Below are 27,379 nucleotides of genomic sequence, written 5' to 3'. Positions count from 1 at the left end.
GCGTTCAAAGTTACGCTTTATGGTTTTCTTAAAACCGGGCACCCGGAGGCAGGCTAAGACCACCTGTACAAATAAGTTACGTGGCCGGGGGGACACAAAGTGAGACTATAATTACCGCTGTCAGCAGCCCAATTAAGTAAAATTGAATAATTAACTTTTCGTTGACCGCAGTAAGTGGGTATGCGTTAGTATTGAAGAGTTAGAGGCAGTCACGTTTCTACACAGTGTCAGTTGGAAGAATTCTTCTAGCGCGTCTGCGCCCCTAGTTGTCCGACTCCAAAATTTTACTTGTCGTTCGCATGATTACGCGTGCAAGAGAGTGAGGATCGGCGCAAAGCTCTTCCCCGATCTGGCGTGGCTCTTGCGTGCGGCGTTTAGTCTGCCAACGGGGTGGAGGCATAGGTAAAGACGATAACTGTTCCCCTTCCCCGCTCGTCCATGTCGGCGCAAGAGAGGTCCGTCGAAGACCGTAACGTTTTACGCGTTGTCCACACACTCAGTGACCCAAGTTAGTCCGAGTTGACCCGAGTTGCACACTGTGTGACGTAGGATGGGACAACGACACGGTGGTTGCTCCACCAATCAAACTGTCGATCAACGAATCAGTGGCTCAGACAGTGGACAAAACGTAAAGGTTGTCGAACTAAATGTAAGAAACTATATGTTGGTGATGAGAAGCCATACTGCAGGGCTGCATCTAAACTATGACCCGTGGCTTTTCAACTTCCGGCAACACGCGATACGCGACATATTTCGCATTCTCGGCATCGGTGATGGTAAATCGTTGGCGCTACAACTTCCCAATTTCTTAAAACGTCAGTGTCTCCGAGGATGCATGAATGAATGAATCAATCAATCAATCAATCAATCAATCAATCAATCAATCAATCAATCAATCAATCAATGAATGAATGAATGAATGAATGAATGAATGAATGAATGAATCAATCAATCAATCGATCGAACATTCAATCAATTACGCAAGTACGAAGTTACTCGCGCTGCGGCGAATTCACTCGCTTACTCAAGGCGTTAGCAAGACTCGCACAGGAAGTGCCCTAAAGGCAATTCCATAAACACAGTTCTCAAACTCGCTGCATGCTTTCGATTTCTTTGCTCTCGCTCTTCAAATTATGTCTCCCAGTACGCCAGCTGCATTGTTCCAACAATTCTTGATCCGCACGAAATCTTGCTCAAAAAAAAAAAAAAAAAGAACGGCCAGCGAAATAAAATTCAAATACGGGCCATTATAATACTAACGAGTCTCTAGAATCACGGGAGCGTGCGCGGCGCGTAACTCGTTCTAAGGGTGCGCAAACTATTTGTTCGCCGAATTCGCGCAGATTGAACGCGCACTCTGCAGAAAATTCCGTTTTTCTGATTCAAGAAGACATACAGCGCCACCTCGTGCCGGATGTTCAAACACGCGATTTTCTTCAAACACACTCCCTCGTGGACACTTCCATCACTTCAAGACGTATATTGCTGAACAAATAATCTTGCGAAGGTTTTTTTTTTATTTCATTTTGCTGAGCGAGAAGAGAGTTTCCTTCCTGCTACGCTCTTTTGCGACAGGCGGGTCTGCTGAATGATTTTGCTATTTTTTTTTCCGCTGCCACATTAGTTATAAATGCCCGTTGCAATCAATGCACTCTTATTGTCGTTTCACACAAGCTTCGCGAAAAAGAAAAAGAAAAACAGAACATTTGTGCAAATATGTTCCACTTTGCCATTCCAGCGCCTGAGGAACATTAAAAGTGTACAAAAATATTTATATCCGAAATATTGTGATCGCGTGGGTATTGAAACGCCTTTCTTTTTATATATTTCTCCCTTTATTGATTCCTCTGGAATGTAGAGGCATATCTTTTTTTTTTTTCTTAGCTGCACCGCGATATTCGGGAAAAGTGCACACAAAATCTCAAGCAAGCGAAATTTCACAACACAACCCTAAAAGAATTATTCGACACAAACTAGAGACTCTTTCCAATGTCCCATTGAGGTGCAACTTGTACTATGTCTGCCTGAATGCACAAAATTTCGAGCACAATTGGAACGCTTTGCCTTCCAGAAAAAGCACCTCGGTTCGCGAATCTGATTTGATTTGTCAATGACACTGGAACTCTCGTCGGCAACTCTTATCACCGGTTCTGCCGCGACATCTGCTTGTATATATACATATATATATATATATATATATATATATATATATATATATATATATATATATATATATATATATATATATATATATATATATAACAGCAATAGAACTACCGTCGGTTGCCACAAGGTTACATTTGAAAAGTAGATCCAGTTCCTAAGATAAATTGTTTCTTGTACTGGCGTTCCGTCGTAGAAAAACTACGTTTGTAAAGGGAAGTATAGGTGCAAAACATTTTTGCACCCTTGAGGGTTCCGGTTTGTTTATGCTTAACACACCTATACATAGCGTTGTAAAACGTGAAACTTGCTTACTCTACACAACAACGAGCTAAAACAAACACCTCCGATGAGAGAATGCATATTAAAAAACTGTATTGAGTCGGACCACATGAGGCGCACCGAAATACCTCAGACGAGAATTCGCCAGAGCTTTTTCTTCCTTGCTTATTTTTTCTTTTCTTTCGTTTTTGATTGGACAGTAATTAATGCCATGCACTGATCGGGTAGTCTGTCACAGCTGCGATCACGTTTACTTGCTACAAAAGCAACCTATAAGGAAAGCTTTATTTTAGACTGCATAATGTCAGCGATACCGGCCAACTCCTGACAAGAAAGCACTTACAAGCTAAAACTTGTCTGAATTAGGCTTCAGAAAATAAACTGGAAGGAGAATCTTATTTTTCGCGTTAGCCGATGTGTGTGACACTGTGGTGATTCAATTGCATATGCTTAGTTCTGGAGCTGGGCCGTTCTTAACGCCCGGCTGCAATGTTTGCAGGTGTCCTTGCTCCTCCATTTAATTCGTATGCATCGTTTCCTCTCTTTATCATAACCGTAGCAACTTCCTCCCTCTCCTTCTGTTGACCTTCCCCCTTTCCCCAACGCTGAGAACAGAGTAATTCCGTAGTTGAGAACAGCAGAACACAGCTGGCTCGAACATACAGTTCAGCAGGCCTTAACATACTAGAACACAGCAGTTCTGGGCAGCGTCTGAGTTGTTCTCCTAGAACAAATTTATCTCGCTCTTTCTATAACTCAGGTAGTCCACTATCACGCATCTCTGTTTCATGTAATCAGGCAAAATTCGTCTTCTTCATTTCTTTTTGTTAGCATTTCATTTCGGCGTAATGGTAGTATGCTATGGCGTTCATCAATATTGATCCACAAATCTAAAGAAGGTGGTGACACTATTCACTCTGGCATTACCGCCACGTTGTAGTCTGTAGTGGCTGGAAAATTGCGACCGCAACGTTCCGATTATTTCCAAGGTACTTGAGCGGATAGTCCTAATGTTGCAACGAAATAGATAATCTGGAGGACCAGAGAATTTTACAGGGCGGCTACATATAGATGCAGCTATGGTTCGTACAAAAACGGATGACCTGAATTCTGGCAGTGAAGTATCGTTATTACCAGGTCATAAACACCAAGTTGGCATCCATTCGACATTATCTAAAAAAAAGACGAACATAATCATGGGCTGACTCTAAGAAAGTAATTTACTAGTTCCGTCCTTTCAATAAACAGCGTTCAAAGAGAATAAAAGCGCGAAACGATAATGCTACCCTCGGTCGCACCTTCAAAGGCTCGTAAAGCGTGGACAGGCGTCATTGCTTTTCGGTTAACGCCCGAGACAGGTAAGTACACAAGAGTATTTGCTCCCCCCCTCCCAACCCCGACCACGAGTGCTCCGGCTTCCAGCTGAGGCTCGTCAAAGCGAAGAACGCAACAGGCCTCACTTTGAGCCAGTCTTCTTGACATACAAACAGACGCACACATACGTGAACAAACGCGCACGCACATACATAGCCGCACACAGACCCAAGCAGAAGCACCGACATGAACGCTAGCGCACAACGAGGGCATTTTCTTGCTTCGTTTCATTCTTTCTTTTTCCCCCGATTTCCGCGCACTTGTTACTCGAAGACTCAGGGGATAAAAGTTCCGGAGGGTGCTAATACAAACGCTGGAGGCCCTTGAAGAGCCGCCTTAAAAGCCACGTCAGAGGATAAACGAAAAAGCTGACATAAAAAGGACATAAACATAGACAAGGACGAGACGAGGCATGGAGCAGCAACGTCGCGAAAATCAAATAAGGTCGCCACCAGACGACAAGCAGCAAGAAGCCCCCGCGCCGGAAAACGGCGGAGAAGCTCCCAAACAGCTCGACAGCAAAGTAAGATAGGGATACGTAAAAGAGCCAGATAATGAGGCGTAAAAAAAAAGCAGTAGGCAGCGCCAACGACCAGCGAAAACGCGCTAAGAGTAAAGCGAACGTCTGCAGAAGAAGTAGAAGAAGCAACCCGAGCAGACGCGAATGGCGCTTCGGCGTCGTCTGCTGCGCACTCGAGAGGCATCCGAGCGAGCGACACTTTGCCGCCACGCCGCCAAGCGGCCGCGAGACGCACTCACACCACACACGCACGCATTCCAGCCGAGCAGCAGCGAAAGTTCATTAAGATCCACGACGGTTCCTCGCCTTTCTACTTTCCCATCGACCCCCCTTCCTTTAGACCTGGCTTCCCGCCCCTCTTCTCTGCAACACCCACTGCAGCGAACCTCACACGAAAGACGCTGCGGTGCTATTTTACTTCTTGCCCTCTCGAGACAGGCGTCCTTCACGAAAAGGCTTCCTCCGCAAGCCGCTGCTACCGTTGCATGAGGCAAGAATACACACGTGCGCGCATTGGCTTTACCCCTACCCCCCCTCTTTTCTTTTCCATTAGCAGCCGCAGCCGCCTCCTGGGCGTCTTTCTTTGCCGCACTGCACTGGCGCACCGGGGGGCGGCCGACGCGCCGTGGTATGCATCGTTAGGGGCCATTCAAGGGAATGCGGTTGGGTTGGCTGGTCGGTCGGTATGTTGGTTGGCTGGATTTCTGGTTGGCTGGGATGAGTCGTGGAGGCAGTGTGAGCGTTTCTTTACTTTTGAGCGGGCGCGTCGAAGCTGATCACGGCGCTGCAGAACTCGAAGTCTTCTGATACCTCGCGCCTAGTTTTGGTAAGGGCGTTGTGGGATGCCCTTTATGGCAGATTGGGAAGCTAAGGAGAGGGTAGAGGGCTGGTTAGGAGCGCTAGGTGGCGCGGTGCGTGGTTTTGCAAAACCATGCGGCGTCTCGGTCACGAAGAGCATGGATCAGGTAATATTAGGGATAGTTGGCGGGCTACCTTATTAGCTGTGTTTGAAGGCGATTAGTATTCTTTGGATACTTCATGAACTTTCTGCGGGTTGTCTGTCCGTCCGTCCGTCCGCCTGTCTGTCTGTCTGTCTGTCTGTCTGTCTGTCTGTCTGTCTGTCTGTCTGTCTGCCTCCGTCCTTCTGTCTGTCTGTCTGCCTCTGTCTGTCTGTCTGCCTCTGTCTGTCTGTCTGTCTGTCTGTCTGTCTGTCTGTCTGTCCGTCTGTCCGTCTGTCCGTCTGTCCGTCTGTCCGTCCGTCCGTCCGTCCGTCCGTCCGTCCGTCCGTCCGTCCGTCTGTCTGTCTGTCTGTCTGTCTGTCTGTCTGTCTGTCTGTCTGTCTGTCTGTCTGTCTGTCTGTCTGTCTGTCTGTCTGTCTGTCTGTCTGTCTGTCTGTCTGTCTGTCTGTCTGTCTGTCTGTCTGTCTGTCTGTCTGTCTGTCTGTCTGTCTGTCTGTCTGTCCGTCCGTCCGTCCGTCCGTCCGTCCGTCCGTCCGTCCGTCCGTCCGTCCGTCCGTCTGTCTGTCTGTCTGTCTGTCTGTCTGTCTGTCTGTCTGTCTGTCTGTCTGTCTGTCTGTCTGTCTGTCTGTCTGTCTGTCTGTCTGTCTGTCTGTCTGTCTGTCTGTCCGTCCGTCCGTCCGTCCGTCCGTCCGTCCGTCCGTCCGTCTGTCTGTCTGTCTGTCTGTCTGTCTGTCTGTCTGTCTGTCTGTCTCCGTTCGTCTGTCTGTCTGTCTGTCTGTCTGTCTGTCTGTCTGTCTGTCTGCTTTCTCGCAAACCTGTGTCTCAGTAACCCATGGTCGAATGAGTAGCGCGTCGAGCTGCTGTGCTGACGTAGAGGCAATTGTAGACGCAGAGGTAGAGGCTGACGTAGAGGCAAATCCTTTGTAGCAATTGCTACGAACGGGTGGATGTCTCATTTTCCCTTTATTCATTACTTCTCTCCACCTTGCGGGTTTCCGCAGAACTACTACGTCAAACTCTTGCCTTTGCTTCGTGTTGTGGACAAATTCGACTTCGCCCTGCCATCTGCTAGCCGCCTGGTTAGCTCAGATGGTAGAGCGGCTGCCCCGGAAAGGCGGTGGTCCCGAGTTCGAGTCCCGAACCAGGACGAATTTTTCTTCAACTATGAGGCTTTTCTTTCGAGGATCCCGTATGGGTTTCCTTTGTAGCAATTGCTACGAACGGGTGGATGTCTGATTTTCCCTTTATTCATGACGTAGAGGGTTCGAAACCAACCGTCGGACCAAAATAGGTCCCTGGATATGAGGAACAGTACACCTATGCGCTGCTCTTCAACGAACCCCTTTGACGCCGACATTGGTAGGAGGATGCGAGACCGGTATGTGGCGCGGGTATATGCGCCGCTCTTCAATGAATCTCGTTGACGATGGCTTGCAGCCTGTGTATGTGCCACTCGGTTTGTGCTGCTACTCGATGCACTTTTCTGATACCTACTTGTGTACACCGGGTATGTGCCAGTAGGTGTTTGCCGCTCTTCAAAAAACGTCTTCGACGCCAACTTCGGTATCCAGGGGTGATTGCCACTGGAAATTTGCCGTTCTACAGGGGCGTAGACGGGGGGGGGGGGGGGAGGAGGCCTGGCTTATGGGGCTTTAGCTCCCATCCCCGAAAGTTTTTCGTGATGTCCATGCACCATCGACCAACGCAACCCGCGCCGCCAGAAACCATTCTGGATTTTGTCTAGGATGGTCTTTTTCACGCTCGAAAAGACATCTCACCTCTAACATTGCGAACTCGAGCTGGATTTCGCGGCAACGCCCACGCACCGGGAGTCACATAACGCATGCAGCCCCACCCTGGCACAAAGTTTCAAGGGCGTTTTGGTAGCGAACGGGCTCACCGCGGTATCGCGCAGAGCCGCGGAATCTACAGAGTGCATGGATATCAATTCCGAAACTTTATTGGCATAAAGTTCTTATACACCTTTGATGCGAAACGTGCATCGACATTTCCAAAGTTGTGCTTCAGAGATTCAATTGCGGAAGTTCGTGGGTTTAATGTCGTTATAAACATTTGACGCCAAAGGTGCACTGACATTTCTAAAATCTTAGATCGGAACATACACCGAGACAAGCCAAATCAACACACTATCAGATAATTTGACAAAACACGCAGCGAGATCAGATGAGACGAAGTGTTGTGATGGTCCATTTGTGCCGTCATGTGGCATACAAAAATATCATTTTTTTTTCACCTATGCCAAAGCATCCATGTCAAGGCACTAAAGCCAGCCAGGGTAACTACGTTCTTATTTATTTTTTCTAGTTTGACTTTTATTCGTGAGGTCACATTGAACCTCCTAATTTTTTTTTTATTCTCGCTACCCTACCCGCGGGCTGCCAGAGCCAGCGAGAGCGCATGCGTTTTTGTCGTGTTGCCCCGACCACCGCACGGTGCACTTCGGTGCGCGTTTGGTTTTTTCTGGCCGAGTGGATTTCCACCTGGCAGAGTTTTGGACGCCTTCTGGCTAGCAGACGAGAAAAAGAAACAACGGTCGCCCACCACCATCACTGTGAAGACTCGACGGATTGCACCGCGCTCGCTTGAGTGCAACCTCTCCGGAAAGTCTTGTCTCGCCGGTGTAGGATAACGAGCAATATATGCGTATGGTTCTCGGTGGACCAAGCGTCTCACGTTTTCTTCGATATTCATTCGGTAGCCACATTAATAGCCCAGAGTAGGCATTAGATTGTGGCCAACATAATCTCCTTTGCGTTTTTTTTTTCATTTTGCGCCCCCGCCCCACGAAAGAAAAAAAAAATAGATTGTTGCGGCGCAGCGCATTGTCGCATAGTGAAAGTTTGTTACTTCTTCTTTTGCGGAAAGTAATCGGCGACGGCACGCTTCAGTTGCCGGATAATATTATTATATTATTGAGATAGCAATTATATGAACACTCCAGGCGGATTCCTGCTGTCGCCGTCGCCCTCATGTTTCGTATTGGGCGATAACGTCGTGACCGCGCGCCGCATGCTGTATGTGCGAGTGAAAGAGTAGGGGGGGGGGGGGTTGGAATGGGTGAGCCGACGATGGTGGCTCAGTCTTGTGCGCGCAAAGGAGAAAAGCGAGGAGCAAGTGCGCCGCCTTCCGTCGCGCGCGATACATCGAGGGAACTGGATGGAATGGGGGGGGGGGGGGCGGGATCTAGGATACTGTGAATCTGTGATTGGGCAACATGTTTATTTGCCTTGTTTGGCGCATTATATACAGTGACTTTTCCTTAGATACGTAGACTTATTGGAGACTTATACGTATATTTAAATATCTTGTTGCGAGGTTTTGTGCATACGTGCTGTGAACTTTCTTTCCAGTGACATTTTTTGCCCTTTATCCAGCATTTGTATATTCCATTGTATCTTCGCATTTCTAATGAACGATGGCGAGTGAAATGAAAGTGAGCCTACCCCCCCCCCCCCCCCGCACTATAATGGTTCGGTTCGTTATCTGCGAGGCATGCGCGTAGCACACAGGCCTCTCTCATCTACAAAAGTGACACGCAGGTGTGAGGGTAACTGTTCCTCAATGCTCTCATACACTATGTTGAACATGGTGACGTGACGTAATGGACGCTTCAGAAGTTGAGCAGCGTGGTGCCGTGAGGTTTTTGACAGCTGAAGGTGTTTCCCAAATAAAAATTAGTCGCTGTATGACTGCCGTGTACATAGAACATTGCATTTCATTGGCCACTGTGAAGTGTTGGAGCAAACGGTTGAAAGAAGGACGTTAAAGTTGCAAAGACGATCCGAGAGCGGGTCAAAGCCATCGCGCAATCACCCCCAACAAAATTGCAAAGGTTGATGAGCTGATGAGACAAGAACGGAGGATAAGCATCAAGGAACTGGCAGAACGTGTGAACGTCAGTCACGGTTCGGTTCACACCACAATTCATGAACATCTCGGTTATCGGCTCTTGTATGCGCAATGGATGCCCAAGATTTTGAACCACCGCCAGAAGATGGAGAAGTTCGGCGCTGCCTTGACTCATTTGATCCGGTATCACAATGAGGGTGACAACTTTTTGTGTGCAATTGTTATCGGGGACGAACCGTGGTGCCACTACTACGAGCATGAAACACGACGGCAAAGCTTACAGTGTAAATACTAGAATTCACCACCCCAAAAGAAAGCAAAGGACGTGATTTCCGCCGGAAGGGTGTTGTTGACTTTTTTCTTCGATCGTCAGGGGCCATTACTGATATAATTTGCTAAAGCTGGAGAGACTATCAATCGTTTCCGATATTGTGAAACGCTGGATCGGCTGCGTGTCGCAATCAAAAATAAACGACGTGGAAAATTGACGAATGTGGTCATCTTGCTCCACGACCTGGCTATTGTGTTGGGCTGCTGAGCACGAGGTCGCGGAATCCAATCCCGGCCACGGTGATCGCATTTAGATGGGAGCGAAATGCTAAAATACCTGTGTACTTAGATTTAGGTGCACGTTAATGAACCCCAGGTGGTCGAAATTTCCGGAGTCCTCCACTACGGCGTGCCTCATAATCAGAAAGTTGTTTTGGCACTTTGGCACGTAAAACCCTAGAATTTAATTTTTAATTGTTCCACGACAATGCCCGTTCCCCCGTCACTGATGTTGTTAGTATAAAACTGGTAAAGTTCAAGTGGGAAACGCTGCAACATCCCCCATATAGCTGAGACCTGTCACCTTGCGACTTCCACATTCTGGGACATATGAAAAAACAGTTCAAGGGAAACATATTCGTATCGCACGATGACGTAAAGAGTCAGATGCAGATTTTTGAAGCAGCAACCCAAGGAGTTTTATGAGACGGCAATCACCGACTCGTTAGTCAATGGGACAAATGTTTAAATGCTGATGAAGACTATATTTAAATAAGGTATTCCGTCTGTCATGTATTCTCATTGGCTCACTTTCATTTGACTAGCCCTCGTATATTTTGCAGAACGGCTTTATATACGTGCTCTCTGTTGGGATAATAATTTCGGTACAATTGCTCACGATACACGACCGGTGACAGCTGCTCCTGCGTTATACATTGGAATAAAGGACAGAGTCATTGAAATTTTTCACTGGCCGTCGCATATGTTTTGAAACACCGTTTTTCAGGGGTAATTATTGACCGCGACCTATCGTGAAGCCCGCATGTTTCATACCTGAAGGGATTATTGACAATAATACATCTCCCCAAATTTCTCGGCTGAAAATCATGGGGCACTTCGGTGTGGTCAATGCTGTAGCTTTATAACGCCTTGTTCTTCGGTTTTGCAAGATACAGCTTCCCTGTGCTTGGCAACACCTGCAAAACAAACCTGCGTGTACTCCAGGGACTACAAGCTCTAGCCCTAAGGACCTGTCTCGGTCTTCCGAGGTGTGCGTCTACAGCGGCAACGATTGTCATAGCTCGAGATCAGCCAATATCAACGTACTTGGCAACCGACGCTCTCAGGGCGCATATTCGGCACGTTGCCCGATTACCTTCTCACCATCTTGCCGCTCTACCCGCAGAAAGGGCACACACAACTTTCAGTCGTATAATTGATGCCAATCGTACCTCATTGCCATCGAACTACATGCCTGCAGCAAGACCATCCACACATTTATGGTGCCTGCACAGACCTGACATACGCCTCACCATCCCAGGAATCATGAAGAAAGCCAACATGCCGTCGTTTGCCCTTAAGCAGGCCACATTAGAACTTTTACATGAGGTGCACAGTGGCTGCGTACACGTTTACATCGATGGTTCAGTCACATCTGCAAGCGCAGCTGCCGCTGTGGTGATACCAAGAAGATCCGTCAAGACACAGCTAAAGACATCACATGTAACATCAACGACAGGTGCTGAACTGGTAGCCCTGCGTGCGGCTCTTCATTTCATTAAGGAGGAACCATCCCACGCATGGTCAGTCTTCTGTGATTCCAAGGCAGCCCTACAGCACTGCGCCATGGATCACATGAGCAGCTCGCCGCAGAGATCAGAGAAGTCCACCATCGACTAGTTGACGAAGGACACGATATAATATATCAGTGGTTACCTAGTCACTGTGGCATACATGGCAATGATCGAGCAGACGCAGCTGCCCAATCTGCCCATGATGGCGTCAACTGCGCCACGCAGCGAAAAAACTTTCCGCACTTGCGCGTGACCTGACATTAGCCCAATGGAATTCATCCGACTTCACAAGTGCACGCCTCCATACCCTGGACCCTAATTTACAGGTCCATATTCCGCCCGAGCTTCCACGACGTGACTGCACCCTTCTTGTCCGTCTATGGCTTGGAGTAGCATTTTCAAATGCCTACTCTTTCCTTATCAGAATGGCCAACAGCCCACTTTGTGACTTCTGCGGGTGCAATGAAACAATCGAGCATCTTCTTTGTCAGTGCTCTCGTTTTAACCCACAAAGAGCAGTCCTCTCCGCCACCTTAGACAAACTGGACAAGCGCTCAATGACAGAAAACAAGATCCTTGGAAACTGGCCGACGCGAACATCAGCGCGATCCGCTATGAAGGTGCTGCTGCGACACTTGAAAGACACGGGACTTTCTGAAAAATTGTGACTGTACACTGTGTGACGTAGGACTGTACAGTGACACTGCGTAAGACTAGGAACGCCTTTGCGGGCTGCGTGACAGTGCCCACAGAAATAGTTCGTGTGTACGTGCGTGTGTGTGCTTAGGTTTTTTTTTCCTTTTTTATCCTTCTTTCTTTCTCACCCATCGCATCCCCTTGCCCCTCCCCCAGTACAGGGTAGCCAACCGGAGATAATCTTTGGTTAACCTCCCTGTCTTTCATTTGCCTCTCTCTCTCTTTGAGCCTTTGGTTTCGAACGTCCCGCGCGAGTAGGCCGCGGTTACTAGCTGCCATCGCGTCTCGGTAACGAGATCCTTTAGTGAGCTTTTGTCATGGGGCCCATCTATAGCCAACATACTGAAAAACGCGGAACGACATTACGACACATGAAAAACGACCACCGTCCCACATTAACCCTCTTTCTGAACTCGCGTCTAGGACAGGGGAACGACCTTCCATCTAAAGAAAGGAGAGAGTAAGAACCCTTGGGGGGTTCTCTTTTTTGTGTCCTACGTTCGCCGTGGCGAAAGCATCGCCGAACTTCTTGGGAGCAGCCATCTATTATCTCTTCGCTGAGGCCATTGAGGTTTGACTTGCCCTCTCTAAGTCGCGAGTTCATTTTATTCAGCTTTTTATAAGCTAAACGATGTGAATCCGTGTCTTGCGCAACAATGGGCATTTCAGCTTTGGAAAGAAGCTTATTGTCGGGTTTCATTGACTCTATCAACCACGATTAATTCTGCTGTTGGATCTTGTCTTTTTTCTTTGCATCAGGGCTTTTACATGAGGACAGCGCAGTTATTACTGTGCCGTACAAAATAACTACAAAATAATTATTGACCTGTTATCGGCGAAGAAGCCATCTTTAAGAACTTGATAAATGTATATAGCGTATTTTTTTTTTCATTTTTCGTTTTTTCCTTGTTCTAGTGTCTACTCCGTGTTGTCCGAACCGACCTTCAAACAGGGTTGGGTCCAGAGTCCCTTAACATAACAGCGAAGGATGGTTGTGCCCTTAGTAACAGGAATTTTTAAACGCCCAGGAAACAAAATTTGAACGTATGACTAACAGCTTGTCCTCAGCATTACCGCAGCGCAGAAGTTGTTTTTGTTACTACACATTAAGGCGGCGTTCCTTGCCCGAAAAAATTCCGCAGAACCCATCTCGCGATGATTGACGATAGCGACGCGTTTAGCATTGAAGCAGTTTAGCGAAAAAAAAGTATTCCCATCGTCGAAATGAGTTGTATGCGATGCGTGTGCTAGAGCAGGTTTTCCTCTTGCCCCCCTCCTTATGAAGACTCGGCGCCATCTAGCAGCGGCGCAGCAAAAAGTCAGCCCAGATGGATGCACGTGGTCTGCACGTGGTCTCAGAAATGCACGGAGCGCGTGTGCGTGCGAACGCTCAGAAACGCGTCGTGCGGCGGCCGAGCTTCTTTCTCGTGCTTCTTTCTGGACACGCTGCGCCATCTAGTGGCACGGCCGAGAAGCGCAGCGCGCCGGTGCCTGCGAACACTGAGAATGGTTCCCTCGCTTGTCGCGCATTCAGTGGTACACACTCAGCGAACTCAGCTGGCGAGAGGGCTCATTGAAGAGCGGTGTAAGTTCCCAGTGTATTTGTGGCACAGTCTGCAAATGTGCGTCGGTTTGCTGCCGTCGAAAAACCCTCGCGATGTCGGTTCGATCGCTCTCGGCATCTGAGAAATTTAAGGGGTCGCCGTTGTAGGGCGGCACATTTCCAGTGACCCATGCCTAGTTACACAAGGTGGCGTCAAAGACGTTCGTTGAAGAGCGGAACGTTTGTGCACATTGGCCCCATACTCAGTGACCCAAGTTGGTCCAAGTTGACCCAAGTTGTGCACTGTGTTACGTAGGATGAGATGGTGACACTGGGTAACACTGGGGACGCCTTCGCAGACTACGTGACAGTGCCCTGAGAAACAGTTCTGTATTGTATGTATGTGCGGGGGGTTTACATTTACTTTTTTCGTTTCTTTTTCGTTGTTTTTGTCTCTCTCATCTATCGCATCCATTTGCCTCTCCCCCGGTACAGGGTAACCAACCGGAGATAATCTCTGGTTAACCTCCCTGCTTTTCCTTGCCTTTCTCTCTCTCTCTGAAGAGAATCACAGTAACTGACCGTTATTGGTCAGCAACTTCAATGACTGAAGGGAACCACGGTCACTGACTCTCTTTGGTCCGATGGCTGGTTTGGAACCACGTTCCCTCAGCGCAGAAGCCCGATGCTCTGCCCACTGACACAGGTAAGCGGGAAAATGGTTAGATAGAAACATACACAAATACAAACATAGCCTCCGGAAAGTACGTGAAGTACCTAAAGAATTCTAACGGGGGGGGGGGGGCATTAAGACTACTAAAAGTAAAAAGAAGCACCGCCGACACATTCACAATTTCGTACACGCGTTCGTGCATGTGGGTGGGCGCCTACGCACACGTACACTTTTTGAGTGAGAGAGCGAGCGAGTCAGTGAATGGGTGGTGAGAGAGTCAGTTAGCGAGTGAGCCTGTCGGTCTGTCTGTGTGCTTCTCTTTAAAGATTTACTATGATGTGGGGTTTGAACTCGTCACGTTCCAGAGCTCAGCTCTTAGGCGCCCATTCCTGCGCTGCGCGTCGGTGTCCCTGGGAGTAACCGAGCGAACGAACACAGCGAAGGATGAAACCGAACGCGGAGCGCAGCGGCAGATGAAAGACGGCGAGAGCGAACAGAGCGCGAGGAGGAAAGCGGGGGAGGAGACTATGGTGATAGGGTGAGGAGGAAAGCGGAATAGGCGCGAGACGTGCTCAATGGCGGAGACCAGGCATGCGGCGAGCGTACGCACCGATGCTACATCTGGAAATAGAGCACTGGCGTGGGCTTCGGACCCACTGCGCATGCGCTACTTCGCCACCACTAGAGAATGCGCTCCGCGCGGCCCACGCGTTCCCGCTTTCAATTTTTTTTTAATTATAGGGTTTTAAGTGCCAAAACCACTTTCTGATTATGAGGCACGCCGTAGTGGAGGACTCCGGAAATTTCGACCACTGGGTGTTCTTTAACGTGCACCTACATCTAAGCACACGGGTGTTTTCGCATTTCGCCCCCATCGAAATGCGGCCGCCGTGGCCGGGATTCGATCCCGCCACCTCGTGCTCAGCTGTCCAACACCATAGCCGCTGAGCAACCACGGCGGGTCACGCTTTCTTTCTGAACAATGACCGACACAACCGGTGGAAATGCTTCGCCTGCTGCTGCTGCTAAACGAGCTGGCGGGGCGGAAGCTTAGTGCCACCGACGAGAGGAGAGGACCATGTCGTTCAGAATAAAATTTTTTTTGCCAGAATATATCGCCAATTCAAAACACCTATACAGCTGCGCCCAAAAATAAACAGCTCCACTAAAGTATCGTATTTGACGGTGATTTTTTGTTGTGTTCAACGATATTCGTGTTTTCTTGCATCCGAAAATTCAAGCATTTCATGATTTGTTGTCGTTTACAGCGGCTGTCTTGCGCAAAAATGACATTACCGGTGCCTTGCACTGCGGCTCGGTATTCGCCGCCAATGGAGTGACAAGGAATACATTTACGCAATTTTCACATTTGCATCCCGTTCGACAGTTAAGCTTAGCTTCCATCCAGTAGCGAAATCTACATAGTCTTATTCCGGCCTTAATACTGACGGTAATGATGGAGACATAAAAAGAGTGAGCATAAAATCACTTGATTTTGTTGGCACTTACCTCTCACGCCAAGGCTGTCACCGCGGTCAAAGCAGAGTTCAGCTCTGCAAAAAAAAAAAAAAAAGACAAACGAGACTTGCTTAGATAAATGTGGATCAAGCGTGTTTAAAGATAACAAACACCAACCGTGTGTTCTTTAAAACACGGATACGACTGTACTAGCAAAATGAATAATGCACCGGTAACATGCAATCTTTTCTACAGCCTCGTAACACTTGCGAAGGCAAAGGTCGTTACTTGAGGATCCCCGACTGCGTCCATATGTTTTGGACATTCTTATTTTCCTTATTCAGGTTACCAACACCGCACACCACCTGAACCAAGATTTCTCGAATAGTTGTTGTGATAACTTTATTTGGAATCCGGCGATTGGGAGGCCCGGGCCTGGGGCCGCCTAGATGGCCACTGGGAGCTGCTGCTCCCGTGCGGCTTCCTTGGCTCGCTTGACGGCCCAAAGTTGGTCTTGGAGTTCTGAGCTGAGCAGCACGGCCGACCACCGCACTCGTAGATTTTCTGGGGAGACTGCCATTTTATTTTGGTATATTTCACATCCCCACAACATGTGTTGAAGAGTGGCTCTAACAGACTTGCATAGCTGGCACATATCGCTCTCGTGTATATCGGGGTAGAAAGTTTTTACTTGCACGGGACTCGTATAAGTTTCTAACCATGCGGTATTCTTTATCTATTTAATGTCTAGATAGACCCTATACGCCTATTTTACGGCCTCCCTAATCGAGCCATGTTAAATTAAATTTGTTCAGAAAAGGCAATATTTCAATCGGCTCAACTACGTTCAACAATCAACACCAATTTTTTTTTATTTGCACTCATCGGCGTTTTCGGTAATCATCATCAACTAATACATTATCAATCATCAATCCATCTCCTCTTGGTGAGAATCTGCTTATACTCACAAACCATAGTTGCAGTCCCTAAACTAAACACGTAACAGCAGGAGGCACTGACATCTTTAAAGTAAGGTTAAGGCTTCGCGTAAAACACACACCTGCAATGCATCAGGAGCGGTGCGCTCTTCCGTATTCCGCGGGAGATTGTTACGCACGTCTTCGAGGAGCTGTGAATCCCATTTCATGACACGTGCACGTTGGTAACGGATCCGCCGAACTACTGTATAGCATAGTATGGACGTGCAGGTGTTAACGTTGCCGCGTTGCTCTAAACCAAAACGGAACTTCTAATGGATGGATGGATATGGATGGATGAATGGATGGATGGATGGATGGATGGATGGATGGATGGATGGATGGATGGATGGATGGATGGATGGATGGATGGATGGATGGATGGATGGATGGATGGATGGATGGATGGATGGACGGACGGATGGATGGATGGATGGATGGATGGATGGATGGACGGACGGATGGATGGATGGATGGACGGACGGATGGATGGATGGATGGATGGATGGATGGATGGATGGATGGATGGATGGATGGATGGATGGATGGATGGATGGATGGATGGATGTTATGAGCCTCCCCTTTGGAACGGGGCGGTGGGTTGTGCCACCAAGCTCTTGCTACTACACGGCCTAATGCCCTACCTATAGGTTTAAAAAGAAAAAGAAAAGGTGGGAAAAGAAAAACTCACAATGAATTCCCATAACCAAATTTTCTGACCCCCTATTGTGACCTTTGTTTTTGTACGTCTCCGTTATTGTCGTTTCCCTACTTTTCTTCCACCAATCTTCCAGCCGCCTCTTACTAGTCCCTATAGCGGACATGTTTACTTTCCCCCTGCTCTCACTGAACCCAAGGGCTTAAAAGAGGCCAGTGGTGCCTAAACCGACCGCTGTCTAGATATCTTCACATTCTAATAAAACATGCTCCATCGCTTCCCTAGCTTTAACGCAGCAAGCACATGCTTCTTCTTCTTTCTTATATCTGGCTTTATAGGTGTGTGTCCTAAGGCATCGTCATATCGCTTCGTAAAGTGATGAGCTTCCCTTTGAGTTATCGTAAATTCTGTATTTCCCGATTTAGTTTTTTCCTCTTGAGTAATTACTCGTGGCAGGTTTCTCTTCCATTGCCACCACCCATGCGATTATTTTAGCCTCTCTGACTTTCCGATTGGCGTTCTTTGTTGCTATGTTGCTCACCATACAGGCCGCATACTTGCTGGTTTAAGCTTCCCAGTTCTTTCCCTCCACTGTCAATCAATGCTTTTTCCTGCACAAATACCTCAACACTCTGCCAGCTCATATCACCCTGCACAGCTTCATTTGTAGTCTTCCCGTGAGCACCCAATTCGAGGCTTCCCAGTGACCTTTGGTTGCCATCGAGTCCTTATTGTAACCCTGATTTCACGCGAACAACCGCAAAAGGAGCGTCGGTGGCGACATCTTGTGAGGTTTTTTAAACTACGATGCGCTAGAACGTCCACCTCTTCCGTGACACTTGTTAAGAAAATGTACAGAAAGCGCGAAAAGGTTAACGCCATTTCGGAAAGCTCTAACAGCAGCGGATAAGGAGTTTGCCGTGCAGTACAACAGTGCGAGACTTCAAGATTCGGTCGTGCTCATTGTCACATAATATGGCCACGAACGTTGTGCGTAAAAATTATATATATATATATATATATATATATATATATATATATATATATATATATATATATATATTGTCACGTGGTAGCGACCGTTGAGAAGGCAGCAAAACTGTCATTAACGAAACGAGGGTTTTGTTGGGCGAACTTGTGCCCGCAAAAGCAGGCTACACTCAAAGAGTAACGGTAGCGGCGAACACACTCGGCGATCATCGAAAATCTGATCAGCGGGTCAAGCGCGTCGGCTTTTATAGAGCAGTCGTCGAATGTTCCAGACTAATCGTTGGGACCCGCGTGCCTTCCACAAAGTTCTACAACATTCGCGTCAGGCGATGGAATCAGATAACACAAGGTTCGCCGACAACAGATAGCGGATAGAAGCATCGATAACTTATATATATATATATATATATATATATATATATATATATATATATATATAGATTACGTTATACTTCAAGTAAATGTATGCTGAATGTAAACGCTGGCGTGGAGTCACTATCGCTGTATAATTTCCCCCAGTTTGTAGGTATACGTGTGTTTCTAGCGCCATTTCTCTAACATGGTAGCGTGTGAACACGACCGCGGTGTCGTTGCGGATGCGCCTAAATACAACCTTGTGTGTCCACAACCTCTTAGTTCTGCTAATCCCCGCCTTCACTAAGCAGTCCAAATCAACGCTCTTTCAAAGCCAGTCAATTTCCCTATACTTCTAACGCAGCCCCGGATGTAGGCGGTAGCGCAATTACGAGCTAACGACACTCAAAAGAGAAGAAAGAAAACGAAGTCAAGCGACACAACGTAGCCATCTCTTGATCAACCCCGTTAATTCACGACGCGCGCGCCGCTCTTCCCTCGTATTAACCCATATCGCCCCCGAGCGTCGTAACTGGCGCGACCCAGCGCCCACAGACAAACAGCGCTGGCACAAACACTGTTGCTTCTCGGTACAGCCCCCGCGCCGGCGCCAGTCTCCCCCCTCGCCAATCTCACGCTCTCTCCCAATCTTCTTCCCCGGGCGTCCGATTGCGGCGCTCGCTCGCTCGCCGCCGAACCCGGCACCAACGTTCGGCCGTCGCCGCAAAGGCGTCGCGAGGTCGACCGGCAATGCGCCGCTGCACAACGACCGACGCGGCAGCAGCAGAACCACGCACGAGGAGGGAGAAAGACTCGTCCACGTCGTCGCTAAGCAACCCTCACCCCCTTCCCCCCCCCCTCCGATTCCCACTCACCCTTCGGCGCGCTGCTACAACCCTGCCTATGCGGGTCACGCGCTCCGGACCCCACCACACGGCGGCGGAGTTCGTCTGTGCGGCGCTGACACATAGGCAGCAAACGGCAGTCAAGCCACCGGCCACCGCGGCAGATGGATAGGCAAATAGAAGCAGGCACGCACGCACGCACGCTCAGCAGAGAGGCGCAATCCCGCTGTAGTCCCGTCGCGAGGTTATCCTGCTCTGCCTGCTCTGGCAGTTCGCTCCCTCGGTTTCTGCCCTCACCCTCCCGCACCCTCGTTTCCCTATCCGTTGCCCTCCGTTGCCCTTTTTTCACCCACTGCGCTTCTCCCTATAGCTGTCCCGTGTTTTCGCCCTTCGGGAGAATTTCCGCCCGCGACCCTCCTTCGCTGCAGTTCTCCCTTTCTGGTCATCCTGTTGCTCCCTACGTGCCTGCTCCTCTGTAGTTGAACGCAGTGCGGTGAAGCCCGACTTCTGGGATTCCGTTGGAGGTAAGGAAGGTGGTTTTTGGGTTATTAAACGGTGCTACTGCGGGAGCGCGGGCCACCGAATGGTCACCCATCTCACACATCAAAAATAAGCTACATCAGTAACGCAATGTAGTAAGCAAGAAAAAAATAAAAAAGGGGGAAACATAAAAAAAAATAAATAATAGCTCCCTGCTGCTCGTGCCAGTGGTTCGCATTGCCAACAGGTGCGGAAAAGCTGTCGCTGCGAGGTCGTTATACAAGAGATAGAGAGAATTACAATTTCTTTGCAGAAATGAAAAAGTACGACGGGCGGATGAGGTCTGTCACCGAATCTATGAAATGTAGGTGTAATTAAAATTCCCGAACGACAAAGTTCCACGTGCTAACACTCCACGGCATAAGGGTGCAGCTTCTGAGTCAGTCAGCCCGTCTGTCTGTCTGCCTGCCTGCCTGCCTGCCTGCCTGCCTGCCTGCCTGCCTGCCTGTCTGTCTGTCTATGTCTGTCTGTCTGTATGTAAGTATGTGTGTATGTCTACCTGTCTGTCTCTGTCTGTCTGCCTTTCTGTCTCTGTCGGTCTGCCTGATGTCTGTCCGTCTGTCTGTCTGTCTGTCTGTCTGTCTGTCTGTCTGTCTGTCTGTCTGTCTGTCTGTCTGTCTGTCTGTCAGTCAGTCTGTCTCTGTCTGCCTGTCTGTCTCTGTCTGTCTGCCTGTCTGTCTCTGTCGGTCTGCCAGATGTCTGTCTGTCTGTCTGTCTGTCTGTCTGTCTGTCTGTATTTATGTATGTCTGTCTGTCTGTGTATGTATGTCTGGCTGTCTGTATGTCTGTCTGTCTGTCTCTGTCTGTCTGTCTGCCTGCCTGTCTGTCTGTCTCTGTCTGTCTGTCTCTGTCTTTCTGCCTTTCTGCCTCTGTCTGTCTGTCTGTCTGTCTGTCTGTCTGTCTGTCTGTCTGTCTGTCTGTCTGTCTGTCTGTCTGTCTGTCTGTCTGTCTGTCTGTCTGTCTGTCTGTCTGTCTGTCTGGTCTGTAAAGATTCACGACTGAAGAAGGGCAGACACATTTGTGGAGCCCTTAATATTAATAGCTGGATACGAATTCTGCAAAAACGCTACTGATGACTAAAACTGAAACAGGCCACCGATATAGGCATACCTACCAGCTCTCCTGAACACTTCGTAATGTTTATGAATTTGGGTCCGCTTTACGACTTTTCGAACGTTGCGCGAAGTTTTACGAAAAAAATCATTAATTCTGTTTTCGAAAATGTACCGCACGTACCGCCTTATGTTGCAAGTTTTTTGATGGTGAAAGGAGGCATGAGGGTTACTTATGTGAAGCATGTTTTATACAAAGTTTCTCGAAGCAGGTGAAATTGGTAACAGCTAAGCCTTTCAGAAAGTCGCAGTTGCATGTTAGTATTTGCTCTTATAAGTTTGCTGCTGCTCGGTGTCTGCGTCTAATGTCGGATGCTCGTTTTTTAAGGGCGAATCTCGGGAAAGACGCGTTCCACGTAAGCTTTGAGGAGAAAAAAAAATCACAGCCTTACGCGATCCTTACGTGATCTGAATCTAAAGCGTAATGATTCTCTAAAACATCACCCTACCTTATAACTCCACCTTAATCCACCTTAACTCACCTTGGAATCATTTGTACCAAACTTAATCCACCTTTATTCATTTAAATTTACCCTAATCCACTTTAATTCACCTTAATCGCTTCAATCCACCTTAATCTACCATAGTCCACCATAATTTACTTTAATCCACCTTAACCCAATCCTCGTAATGGGCCAGGTCAGTTTTTGGGTGGGGGCCACGACGTGACTGTTCACCGTAGGATTTCGCAGTGCGAGCCGAAGCAGGTCCAGCGTCAGCAACTTGACGTCATCATCACGTGGATCTTGGTACCATCGGATGTTAACGCCGTACGGACGCCGGACGGACGCTGGATTTTTCGTTCCACGGGGCATGTAGGGCTTTCATCCTAAGAGGAAGCTTCAGCTTGGGTGTCGCTATATAAATACATGTAGAAGGAGTATTCATTTTTCACGGCAACCACTGCACCAAATTAGGTGAGGCCTGTTGCACTTAAAAAAAAAGTTAAAATGTAGTGACGGTTGGTTTCGAATTTTCGGTTTGGGTTCTCAATTTATTATTAAAAATTGTCAAGAATAGAAAATTTTCAGAACTATCAAGTTTACAACTCTGTAACTCAACAATAAAGAAGTATACCACACCACAATCCTGTGAATTGCATACAATAGTACATCTAAAGTAGACAAAGTGAATTAATCTAAAAAAAAACTTTAGCAATATGGGAATACAGCTTTTGCAGAATCTTCGTACACAACGTAAAAAATTCACGTAAGATATCAAATGACATATCGACTTTGTCGGCTTTCGGTGATCGAATGGATGTCGTTTACAGAACCGCGATATCTTCCTTGATGCAGAGCTATTAGTTTGTAAACTTCGTGCCTCTATATTCTTTTTTTTTCAAACTTTGCGATTTTTGAAAATTCTTGTAAGAAACTTCCAGCCCTGAATCGAAATTCCGCTTCCAACAGTCACTAGAACGTTGCTTTCTCTCTCAAATGTAACAAATTTCATTAAAATCGCTCCAGGGGTTATCTCAGAAAAGCGTTCTTGCGTTTTACACGTATTTGAATAGGGCGCGTCGGGGTTGGGCCCGAGCTAAAGCTTCCTCTTAAGCCCTCGTTCACACAGCCGTCAAACGTTCCGTCGCGTCACTGTCACGTCGAAAAAACGCACAGCGGGCGCTACGGAGCAGTGTGCAAATAGGCGACGGCGGTGGTGACGTCGACCGCAGCATACTTCTCTGTTAATGATACAGAAACCTGTGAGGCCTGACTCAGTTAACAATTGGGCGTTGTCCACGTCGCACATTTCAGCACCACAGAAACGCACAGTTCAGTATTTCGATGTGCCAGACTTGGAACGCATGATGTAGACAAAGCAGCAGCCACTGCTGTGTTGCCTTGTAAAATGGCTGCATTTGGCGGCGGCTTAATAATTTCTGATTGGTCCATATTGTAGGGGCGGGGCTCCGTCGCCGTGCTGGCGACGAAAACGTAGAGCACCGCTCGCTCTACGTCGCCGACGACCCGTTCCTGGGGAGGAAACGACTTGGAGGCCCTCTCCGGCCCTGCCGAAGAACAGCGCCGTGACGGTGACGCGATGGAACGCTTGACGGCTGTGTGAACGAGGACTTGAACGTATTCTTGAATTTCGCCCCCCATCGAAATGCGGCCACCGCGGCCGGGATTTGATCCCGCGACCTGGCGCTTGGCAGCGCAGCACCATAGCCGCTGAGCCACCGCGGCGGGTCATCTTGTGTGAAGCCTCTCGATTGTCATACGTCTAAAGACCGAAACGAAAGGGCATAAGAAAATGCCAGCGCGTGCACCTAGATGTCGGGGCGACAGCCGTCATTCACCGTGTGCGCGCTAACAATTGTAGCGCAATAACGTGCTGCAGCAAACAAACAAACAAACAAAGAAAGGCTTCACGAAGGCAAGTATTATATCCTGCGCCTTGACAGCTCAATTGTTATTAACGTGCCCCCAGGCGGCGCGATCGATTAGCGATAGCTCGTACGTCAGTGGCAAATTGTGCACGAGAGACTCGAAATTGCTCCCGCAAGTTCTTACAGCCGCTGTTTCATACGCCCCTTCGATTTATTTTATTTTATTGTACCCTCAAGACCGAAGTATTACAGAGGGGAGTGGGTAAAAACATACACAAGTAAATAACGAAGCAGCAAGAAATTGTTATTTATTACAGCAAAATTAATTAATTAATTGTATCCTGGAATGATGATGTCTGATAAGGCCGACCGAAACTTTGAGTTGTTCTTGATTGGGACAACTGCGCCGGGAAGGTGGTTCCATTCCTGAGAGGTCCTAGGAATAAATGATTCGTTACAGGTTTTGGTGCGGCATTGAATGATTCCAACCTTATGGCTATGATCAATGCGAGAGGAAATGTAAGTAGGGGATGATATAAGATTATCGCTCAGGTAGGAATTGTGGAAATATAGTTTATGAAATAAAGAAAGGCGAAAGCACTTACGGCAGGCTGAGAGAGGAAGGAGCAAGCAGCAAATAGTTTTTCATGGCAGTTACGCTTGATGTGCGGCTGTAATTGCTATGAATGAAACGTGCGGCATTGTTTTGGATTAGTTCAAGTGATTGAATAAGGGGTTAGAGGTGCGGGTCCCATATGGATGAGGCGTACTCCATTTTACTCCTGATAAGCGTTTTGTACAGGATTAATTTTAGTGAAGTAGGAGCAGAAGAAAAATTGCGGCGAAGATAACTTAGCGTGCGATTAGTATTGGTAATTACGTTGTCGATGTGCAACGACCAGGAAAGTGACGAGGTTATGTGGACGCCTAGGTATATATAGGAGGTTACGACCTCTAGGGGAGTATCATTAAGGTGATAGTTAGGAGGAGGAATATTGCTGCGAGTTACACGCATACATTTACATTTAGTTACGTTAAGTTGCATTAACCATACGTCAGACCACTTAGAGATAGCGTTTATATCGTCTTGTAAGGATTTGTTATCAGATTTGTCCGAGATTTCACGGAGGATAACACCGTCATCTGCGAAAAGGTAAATATTAGAACAAATGTCGTTGGGTAAATCGTTAATGTAAATTAAGAAAAGAAGAGGGCCTATAACTGGATTTTTGGGGCATACCAGAGTCTACAGGATTAGATGGGGAGATATGATTGTCTGACACAACATACTGTGACCGATTGATAAGGGCACAGGGTAAGGTAAAATTAGACAAAGATCGTTATTTTATCCTTTGCAATTTGAGAAGCTCAATTCTTTCTACACATATTCCCTGATCGCACTTTCCTCGAAAAGCCATATTTCGGGCTGAAAAACGCTTTTTCCAAAACCAAGTAGTGAGCGGCCACGCCCCCTTTCCGGATACCCTCCGCGTTCATCGTCAATTTTTTCTACCAAAGAGCCCCCCCCCTCCCCCCCTAGCCGATTTCAAAGCTTCCCTTAAAACAGCTACATATGAAAAAATGTCTGGCAACTTGTACAAGCTCCTCTTTTTTAGCCAAGACAATCCTGAGACTCTGCGCACGTTCTTTCCACGTTTTTGCGACCTTCGTGCAGCTGCGTCCGAGTGCTTTCCCTTTCAATGAGTATTGTACTTTGTGCCGGTGTTGGTTGTTGTTGATAAGTTGAGATGCCCAGGGCAAAGAAGGCCTTCGTCAGGCGTGAATTTCACGGCAACCGTTGCGTGAAAAAGCAAAAAGGATGTCCAAGACCAAATGAGACGCCGAACGCGGCGCCAGCTCCTCGACATCGAAGCTTTCAAGATTTTCTGTGTGCTTTCAGGAAGAGGATGTGCTACAGAGCAGCAGCGAATATGCCTTAATGGACATGGATGGCATTTGTGCGGCAATTACGCAGATTTGTGCGTGCAAACAGTGCGGTGGAAACGTTGAACTCTTCGAAATGGTAACAAAGCGGGTAGGTGTTGCAAGCGTTTACAGTTTGTACTGTGAAGTGTGTACTGCCGCGCAACGATTTGAGACGTCGAAAAAAACTATTTCTGGGATATATGAAGCCAACCTCAGGTTGGTGTACGCCTGGAGTTCCATTGGTAAGGGAATGGCCGCAGGTAATGTACTCTGTGCTATGCTGAACCTTCCTAAGCCACCGAAAAAGTTTGCGAAATACAATCAAGAGCGCCTAGGCCACATCGAAGCTGCTGCTAAGGAGTTGATGAAAAGGGCAGCTGATGAGGCTGTGCAGCTGAATGAGGGGGGACGAAGACATCGCAGTTGCTCTTGATAGAAGCTGGCAGAAGCTAGGCCACACTTCCAATAATGGTATAGTCTCTGCGACCGGCGTAGACACTGGGAACGTGCTGGATGTGGAGGTTTTGTCTAAACATTGGGCAAAGCGCGGCATCAAGGCTGTAAACAGTGACCCCCTTCACAAAGAGGTGTGCCAAGGCAACTATCAAGGCACCAGCGGTGGAGTGGAAGTCGCAGGAGCATTGGAAATTTTTGGCAGGAGTGAGGAGCTTCACGGAGTTCGATACGTCAAATACCTTGGGGATGGTGACAGCAAGACTTTTTATGGCTGTGAAGGCACAAATACCATATGGTGATTCTGTTGAAATATCGAAGCTTGAGTGCATAGGGCACGTGCAAAAAAGGATGGGCACGAGAAAACGGAGGCTAAAGAAAGAAAACAAAGCAGGAAAAATCTCTGATGGAAAGAGACTCTCGGGCCGAGGCCGACTGACTGATGCAGTTATAGACAAGCTCCAGGTGTACTATAGTTTGGCCATCAGAAGAAATGTAGGAAACTTGGATGAAATGCGAAAGGCTGTTTGGACAACTTACTTCCACTTATTGTCCACAGACGATGACCCATGCCATGAACTTTGCCCAAAGGGACCCGATACGTGGTGTGCCTTCAACAGAAGTCAGTCAGAGGGCGAACGTTCTGACCACAAGGAGAGTTTGCCTGCGTCTGTCTTGGAGGCTATCAAACCCATTTATATGGAGCTATCGAAGGTTGAGTTCCTAGAGAAGAGCCTGCACGGGCAAACTCAAAATGCAAATGAGTCGTTCAACCATGTTGTTTGGGAACGCGCGCCAAAACGTGTTTGTTAGGCTTTAGGCCCTAAGGATTGCAGCACTGGACGCTATTCTTTCATTTATTGATGGTAGCATCGCACGGGCCAACGTTCTGAAGGCATGTGGATTGAACCCAGGACGCAACACTATCAAGCGGCTGAGGGAAGCTGACCACAAGCGCATGTACTTTGAGGACCGAGCAACACGACAGTTCACAAAAGAGGCCCGGCATGCAAAACGACACGCCGAAAAGCCAAAAAATGACTGCGACACTGACTATGAAGCAGGTGGCTATTAAACCAATGACTATGAAGGTGTCTGTGGGAATAAAAAATTGTTTTTCACATCTTTTTCCACTTTAGGATCAATTATCTCAAAACAGTGTTTTTTCTTACAAAGGTACCATTATTTCCAATGCCTTTCAAGACAGAGGGCAGATTTTTTTTGCAACCATCTACAAACATGTTGGTAACTGCTGAACTAGAATTAAGCAATTTCACTCAGTAGTTTTTTGTTATAAATTTTCAAATATGCAAAGAAAGCCCAAATTTATGTGCTACAGGTAAATATTTCATTAAAAATCAAATTGTCAACACATTTAAATTATTCTAGTTCAGTATAAAGTGCACAAAATTCGGAACAAAATGGTATACGTATTACCAGGGTACTTCTATTAGTTAGTGAGAAACATCTACCTCAACATGGCCTAAAATGCATGGGAAGTATAGGGCTTACCCTGGTGCCTGAAAATGCTCAAGCCATGAAAACAGGTTAGGAACAAGATTAAGTTTACAAAGTTTAAATAGAAGCAATT

The 27,379-nt window shown here is 47.6% G+C and overlaps 1 protein-coding gene across 1 annotated transcript in view; it reads right to left on the bottom strand.

Moving 5' to 3' along the window:
* The window catches only part of dimm (basic helix-loop-helix family member dimmed), a 564,311-nt gene that overhangs the window by 312,362 nt on the left and 224,570 nt on the right, over window positions 1-27,379 (bottom strand). Inside the window, exon 3 of the mRNA XM_075702147.1 lies at window positions 15,653-15,696. The gene's annotated coding sequence lies outside the window, so the exon portion shown is untranslated. The remainder of the gene's footprint in view (window positions 1-15,652; window positions 15,697-27,379) is intronic.

This window comes from Dermacentor variabilis, chromosome 8, assembly GCF_050947875.1.
Source record: "Dermacentor variabilis isolate Ectoservices chromosome 8, ASM5094787v1, whole genome shotgun sequence".
Classification (NCBI taxonomy): domain Eukaryota; kingdom Metazoa; phylum Arthropoda; class Arachnida; order Ixodida; family Ixodidae; genus Dermacentor; species Dermacentor variabilis.
Note: the sequence above shows the minus strand (reverse complement) of the source record. Positions and strands in the feature narration are given on the sequence as shown.